We start from the raw sequence: 8,088 nt of genomic DNA, 5'->3' as shown, positions 1-8,088 counted from the left end.
AAGGTAGTTTCCTCTTCTATAGAATATCACATATTCATGAGCCAATTTTCTCGTATTCTCCTTATTTCACACGGCCAAGAGGATCCAAGCATATCCTTGGATTTGTTTCCAGTTTTATTTGCTTCTCCCTTGACCGATTTGGCCGAAATTCCCTATGCCTTGTATAGGAAATTTGTTTCCTCTTTTTCTTTTGGCAATTATCTAAATACATTTATGCACAAAATAATCTCCTTTTCTTTCTTTGTGTTGGGTGGCCAATGCTCTCGAGAAGGAGCTTCTAGAAGCTTCTTCATTTGTTCATGACAACATGAGAAAGGCCCACTAAGAATTTTCAATAAAATTCTTATGAAATGAAATTAATCCACAAGGCCCAATTAATTCAATCTTGGCCGAGTGGATGCATGTCATCAAATGACGATGTCAAAAAATTTATTGACATTCATTTATCCTATGTCCAAAAAGACAAAATTACCCTTTTGACAATTTTCGTAAAACTTGTGTCGTTCTTGTTTTGACTTAGCTTCTAGTTTAACTATTCCTACTCGATATGATTTGTGACAGTGACCTCATGGATCCAAATGAACAGATCTTGAGCTAATCACTTGGACTCAAAAGTTCACGCACCTTTTCCAAGTTTAGCTTAATGTCAACTGACTCCACTAAAGAGTTGACACTGAAAATCTCTCGGTTCAAATGAATTTATTTTCTACTGAAGAATTCAACCTAATTGTAATGAGTGGATCCACTGAATATTATATATGTTTACCCTTCATGAATATCATCAGCTAGTCGGGATTTACAAAATTACCATTTTACACTTCTAGTTGTTATTTCCTCAACTCCTTTGTCCCTTCTGAATAAGTTAGAAACAATGTATTGACGAAGAGCTAACAAGTCACATTGTTTCATCCAAAAGAGTCAAGACTCAATTTGGACACTGGCCAGTTCATTTATTCACATTCCAAGGAACAAAGCATGAGGTGATATACATTGCATTTCAGCAATCTTGTACATGAATTCCATATCTACGAGTTGTACTCCTCGAGTCGAGCCCTACTCCTTGAGTAGAATTACATTTCCACTTGTCGATTGACGATTCCTCATGTCGACCTTAATTTCTCGAGTGGAAACTTTTACACTTAACGTAACTTGCATGAAATCCCGAGTCCGAAGGCCCAATGGGCCAGGTCATCAAAGATCTCTAAGGCCAACAAACGGTCGATGAGATGGACCGCGTACCCCTTGAAAAAGAACGCGCACGAGCAAACCACGAGCCACGCCAGGAAGGCGCGCACGACACCCGGGGGGCTGCACGTTGTGCTAGGAGGGCCACGCGCTGCGTACCCCTTGGTGTAAGCACGCACGCACGTCGTCCGGGGAGAACGTCATGTCCACGTAGCATGAGATGTGTCGGGCAAGCACCCTGCAAGCGGCACACCCGCGCTTCTCTTCTTTTTGAGGAGAGCGTGCTCTCTAGTCCTACATGGACCATCTAAGGGTCTCTTAGGGTCCTCCGACTACGATAAATAACCCCCCCCAGTGAGGGGTAATCCATCCCTTTCATTCCTTTGGATACTCACTCTTCTCTCTGCTTCTCTGGATGCCATGTTTGGCCTGAAGCATCCTATGCAAGATTTCTCGCTCTTAGAGATTCTGAAATGCTCCGGGCGAGCGTCACTTCTTCTGACCGAGTGCTTAATATAGAGCCCAAGCGTGCTCCCAGGTTTTTCCACAAAAAATCCCCTACGCCTTAGCACACTAGACGCATCCACAATTTTCGGCAGAAAATCGCCTACACGTCCTTCACGCCCTCCGCGTCAAGAAACTCTTGACTCAGAGTCTCCCACATTTCCAAAAGAGAGAAAACACACATTCTCTCTCGGGTCACTCGATCCCAGAGTTCTGAGATGTCGCCGAGGACTCCTTCGCTCTCCACCTCCTTTGTCAAGCACACCCTCTAGACTCTGCGTCTCATATAGCATTACATACGTCTTGAACTACGTTCTGACCTAATCCCTATTCATACGGGTACGTAGGCAGCTTACACAAAAAGCATGGTCACTCCCCCTATTCACCCATTCTCCCCTTTAAGAAACCCTCCAAATGGAGGAAACCCAACTAGAGACTTTCGAGTTCACACCTTTGGCTCAGGTACGGCTATTTAGTTTGGTCTTTGGTCAAACCGTCCGAAACTTTAAATTGTTGTTCATTTTCATGCAAAAACACCTACACTAGCTTCTTCTCCGATAGATTTACCCAACGAAAAAGGAGGGTGGTATTCATTTCGGATTAGGAAATAAATGTGTGAGATTTGGAAGGATCGAATACGCGTTGATAACCGGATTTAGCATGGAAGATGGTCCCCTGGCGGAGGAGTGGAACGAGAGAATGAGCAATAGGCTCGTCACCGATTACTTGAACGGCGTGTCAAACGCCACGTTCCATGTTATCGGCCCGTCTCGGACCGACGAGGACAAAGGCGTCACTTCGACGCACACGACCGGCACGAAGCCTCGGACGGCCACCGGGCGGCAAGTCCTTGCCTCGGCCATTTGCCGGCCCAAACTAGTGGACGGCCCAACCTTGCCTCGGCCATTAGCCGGCCCAGACCAATGGCCGGCCCAAGGTTGACTCGGCCATTGGCCGGTCCAAGCCTTTGTCCAGCCAATGGCCGACTCAAGGGTCACTCGGCCATTGGCCGGCCCAACCATCCAGCCGGCCAATGGCCGACCCAAAGGTTCACACGGCCATTGGCCGAGTGAACCTTCCAGCAGTTAACTCGGCCAATGGCCGAGTGAACCTTCGAGCAGTTCACTCGGCCATTGGACGAGTGAACCTTCTAGCAGTTCACTCGGCCATTGGCTGAATGAACCTTCTAGCAGTTCACTCGGCCAATGGCCGAGTGAACTTTCATCCAGCCTGAGCTCCCCACTCGGCCATTGGCCGATCAACTCATTCACCCAATGGCCGACCCAAGAGGCTCACTCGGCCAAGGGGTTCCCCAAACACCCCTTGGTCGCCTATAAATAAAGAGGTCCGCCCTCTCCCAAAGGTAATCCAATTTTAAGCCCCGAAACGCTGTCGAATTCATAACTCACTCGTTTCACTCATCTTTGGCCTCTAAACACTTAAACCCTCTACATTCCACCTCAATCCTACTAATGTACAGCGTCGGAGAGGTAAGCAGAGGCACCCCCTCTGTTTCCCCTTTGTAGTTCACACCTCTTTTCTTACTTTTTCAGCTGCTTGGCCGAGATAGACATCACCAACAGCTAAGGGACGACTTAGGATACCAAGTCCGAGACGCTCGAACCCGAACGCGACCACTTGGTCTGGCCTTGGGTCGAACCGTTTGGGACTCCTAAATCGTTGTCCGAAAACGAGAGACAACATTTTGGCGCTAGAAGGAGGGGATCTCCCGAGTAACGCTCTCCCTTCCATTCCTCTTACTTACAACATCTACGACTCTCGAAAGATAATTCACATTCCCGCTACCTCCACGGGAACTCGAGCGACGAGCTCGAGGTACGGTCTCCGAAGCCTCGCGCACCGTCTTGAAGGGCAACCTCGTGATAACGAGAGCCAGCCCCAAGACCCGATGAACGACCCCGGGGCCGCGCTCTGAGAGGACACGGCTCGGAGGCTCGCGGAGCTCCTAGATCATCCCGGCGTCGATGGCACGCTCATCGCCAACCTCCTCGGCTACGACGTCGAGGATAGGTCCGCCCGAGATGACTCTGACCCCGACTCTGTGGAGGAGTCGAGGACCGATGAGGCAACTCCAAACCTCGCCCATTCACGGCCCGAGAGGTCGAATGACGCTTTGGCCAGACTGTCGCACCCGACGCGACAACAGGCACGGTCACACTTCCGGACTCGCCCCCTCGGTTTCAAGAGGCGGCCGGACACGGCCCCTGGCCGGGGAGAGAGCGACCCTAGGGGACGATGGGGCCGATAGCCGGAGCGCTCGCCGAACGATCCTGTTGTCAATGGTGCCCACAAGAAGAGTTGTAGTCTTTATGTTATACATTTGATGTAACAAAGTCTCACGAAGACTCTTGCTTGTATTTGCTTATTCATTAATAAAAAGTTGAAACGTTCATTCATTCTTCCTTGTCTATTTGAAGCTTTATGATAAAACATTAGTCTTTAGTCCATAAACAAACTTAACAACTTACGCAGAGACAAATGTAGATTTGCATGAACAAACTCTTCGTAGTTTGCTTAAAACGATATATTCGCAATCTAAGGGTCAAAGGACTATTGACCTCAGCATGATTGTTAGGAGAATCTATGATGTCTGGTTATGGGGCATTGAGAGTTGGAGACTCTATAGTTCTTCTATGTATCTTCCGAAGGTACTAAATTGACCAGTGCACTTCTAGAGACAAAATAAGAACAAACCATTTAACCTCTTATGTCTCGAAGTCACTACGTATGAATTGCATCATGCTTACCTTAATCTTGAAATGAGACATGCCATTTCACAACTTACGTATTCTCATTTGAGAAAGTCAGAGTTCGGACTCACTATGTGATTCCAAACATGGCCTATTGGTGAAGTACTAAATTGTGAGAATGTCATGAGTAACTTTGTGAAGTTCTCATAGATATGGATTTCATGTATAAGATTGTTGAAATGCAATGTATATCACCTCATGCTTTGTTCCTTGGAATGTGAATAAATGAACTGGCCAGTGTCCAAATTGAGTCTTGACTCTTTTTGATGAAACAATGTGACTTGTTAGCTTCTCGTCAATACATTGTTTCTGACTTATTCACAAGCGACAAAGGAGTTGATGAAATAACAGCTAGAAGGGTAAAATGGTAGTTTTGTAAATCCCGACTAGCTGATGATATTCATGAAGGGTAAACATAGATAATATTCAGTGGATCCGCTCATTACAATTAGGTTGAATTCTTGAGTAGAAAATAAATTCATTTGAACCGAGAGATTTTCAGTGTCAACTCTTTAGTGGAGTCAGTTGACATTAAGCTAAAATTGGAAAAGGTTTGTGAACTTTTGAGTCCAAGTGTTTAGCTCAAGCTTTGTTCATTGGATCCATGAGGTCACTGTCATAAATCATATCGAGTAGGAATAGTTAAACTAGCAGCTAAGTCAAAACAGGAACGAGACAAGTTTTGTGAAAATTGTCTAAAGGGTATTTTTGTCTTTTTAGATATAGGACGAAATGAATGTCAATAAATTTTTTGACATTGTCATATGATGACAAATGAAATTTAAATCACACGGCCAACTTAAAGAATTTGGGCCTTGAGGATTAATTTCATTTCATAGAATTTTACTTGAAAATTCTTAATTGGCTTTTCTTATGTTGTCATGAACAAATGAAGAAACATCTAGAAGCTCCTTCTAGAAGCTCAAATTTCGTCCAACCCAAGGAAAATAAGGCTGAATTTCGTTCATGCCATAGTGGGAAAGAGAGTTTATTTAGTGCATTAATGTATGAAGATACTTACCAAAAGAAAAAGAGGAAACAAATTTCCTCTAGAAGGAAAGTGCATTTTCGGCCAACTAAGAGAGAACGAATGAGGAAACAAATCCAAGGACTTGCATGACATGTCATGAACGTCCAACATGGGTAGAAAAGAGGAAATAAGATTTGCTCATGCCTCCCCTATAAATAGAGACCTCATTCCTCTCATTCTAGTCATTCCACATAAGTTAGAGATTGAGAGCTTCTCTCTCTAGACCTTGTGGCCGATCCCCTCTCTCTCTCTCTCTAGTCCTAGTGTTTTAGCTCTTCGACTCTAAGACTTTTTCTTGAGTTGTCATGTTTAAAAGTGCCCACACACTAATTCCTCAGGCCAATGCCAGGAGGGACGCTCTCCCCGCCATAACTCCCGGAGGGACGCTCTCCCCGCCACAACTCTTGGCCGACCTCAGGCCAATGCCGGGGACCAAGCGTCCAACGAACGCCAACAAGCGACTCCCGCGATCTTGGTGGTCAGCCCTACTAACGGGCTCGACATGGTGACAATGATTCAAAGCCTCCAAAATCAAATCATTGAGATGAGGGAATCGGGGAGGCAAAGGCCTTATGGAGGGATTGAGGAGACATACTCTCCCTTCGCCGCTCGAATCCTCGCGCAGCCTTGCGTGGGGAACTTCAAACTGCCATCCATCCCTCCCTATGACGGATGGACGGACCCGAACTTCCACATCCAACACTATGAGACGTGGATGACGATGCAGGGACAGTCAGACGCCACCCTGTGCCAAGCCTTCAGCCTGACCCTCACAGGGTCGGGATTTGAGTGGTTTCGAAGTCTGAGGCCGGGAAGCATCTCGTCCTTTCGGGCCTTACGAGAGGCCTTCCTTGCCCGCTTCGCCACTCTCGTCGCACAGAAGAAGTCAAAGACCTATCTCCTGTCTATCCGACAGGGGAGAGACGAGACCCTAAGACAGTACCTCGCTCGCTTCACCGAGGAGTCTCGCAAGGTCGAGGGGTTCGACGACAAGGACGCCATCACGGCGATCACCGAGGGAGCTCGCATGAGCGACTTCCTCAAATCTATTATTGGAAAGGTCCCACGGGACATGGCGGAGCTAATGTCGAGAGCCCACACCTACATGGGAATCGAGGACTACTTCGGCGACCGGGACGGCCAAAAGTCGGGGGTCAGAGCGGTCGCCGCCGCGACGATCAAGACGAAGATCATCCCGACCCTCGAAAGAGGAGGAACAAGGGAGGCCAGACCCCTAACGGTCACTCCCTCCATGGGCCTAGACCCCCGCACGTCGATAGCTTTCGAAAGTTTTCGGCGTTTACCCCTCTGAACACTTCGCGAGAGCGGATCCTAGCTTTGCACCGCGACGAGCTTGGAAGCCCCGCTCCACTCACAAAGGATCCCGCGAAGCGGGACCGAAGCAAGTTCTGTGAATTCCACCAAGACCATGGGCACCTGATGTCCGAGTGTTACCAGCTCAAGCGCCAGATCGAAGCCCTCATTCAGGATGGGAAGCTGAAAGAGTACGTCCTTAGAATAATCAGGACGGCCACGGAAAACGGAGGCCGCCCACAGCAAGGGAGGAAAGGTCCGATGACGGTAACCGTTACGGACCGAGCGGCGAACCAAGGACCGGAAAGCTCACAACTGCACGTCGTGGGCTCAATCATGGGCGGCCCGGAGTTCGGAGACTCGAGCACGCAACGGAAGAAGTAAGTCTCCCAAGGGAAGATAGCGCACCACATCAACCACGCATACGAGGCTCCTCCCCCGGCCCTGTTCGAGTCCATGTTCTTCACTGGCCAAGAGGCGACGCGAGTTCTCCACCCGCACAATGACGCGATAGTCGTCTCAGCCCCGGTTGCCAACAACCTCGTCCGAAGAATCCTGATCAACAACAGCAGCTCTGCCGACATCATTTTCAAATCGGCGTTGGACAGGATGAAGCTGACCGGGCTAAGACCGATCCCGATCTCAACCCCACTCTTCGGCTTCTCCGGGGAGAGGGTCACGACGGAGGGCACTATCGACCTCCCGGTCACCTTCGGGACACCGGGGGGGGTCGAGGTCACTCGCATCCTATCATTCCTAGTCGTGGACCGGCCCTCGGCGTACAACATCATCATCGGTCGCCCGACTCTCAATCGGTTGAAGGCTATAACGTCCACCTACCACTTAATGGTGAAATTCCCGACCGAGAAGGAGATCGCCATAATGTTGGGAGACCAATCTATGGATAGGATGTGCTACATCCAAGGGGTGGATGGACAGGGAAAGGGAAAGATGGTGAGCACCATCTTCCAGCTCGAACACAAGGTCAAGCTGCGGAAGATGGTACTACCAACAAAAGCCTGCTCCCGTTTTCTTTATGCCTGATTATTGTCATTTTATTTCCGGTTTTAAGATAATTTCAAATAAGGCAAATGGCCTGTGAATGTAATCTTTAACTATTTTGACGTGGTAATCAGATTACTTTTCGTGTCGAAACCTTTACCATGTTGCATTATAATTTCTAGTCTACTCTACGAGTACGCTAGAAACTCGGGGGGCTAATGGGGAATAACAATCAAAGAAACTGAAACTCACTCCCGAAACAAAAAACAAAAGTAATAGCAG

Source organism: Urtica dioica, chromosome 8 (assembly GCF_054948205.1).
Source record: "Urtica dioica subsp. dioica isolate 48M chromosome 8, U.dioica_male_clone48M_v1_H2, whole genome shotgun sequence".
Taxonomy (NCBI): Eukaryota; Viridiplantae; Streptophyta; class Magnoliopsida; order Rosales; family Urticaceae; genus Urtica; species Urtica dioica.
The sequence above is the reverse complement of the archived record's forward strand: the minus strand, read 5'-3'. Positions refer to the sequence as shown.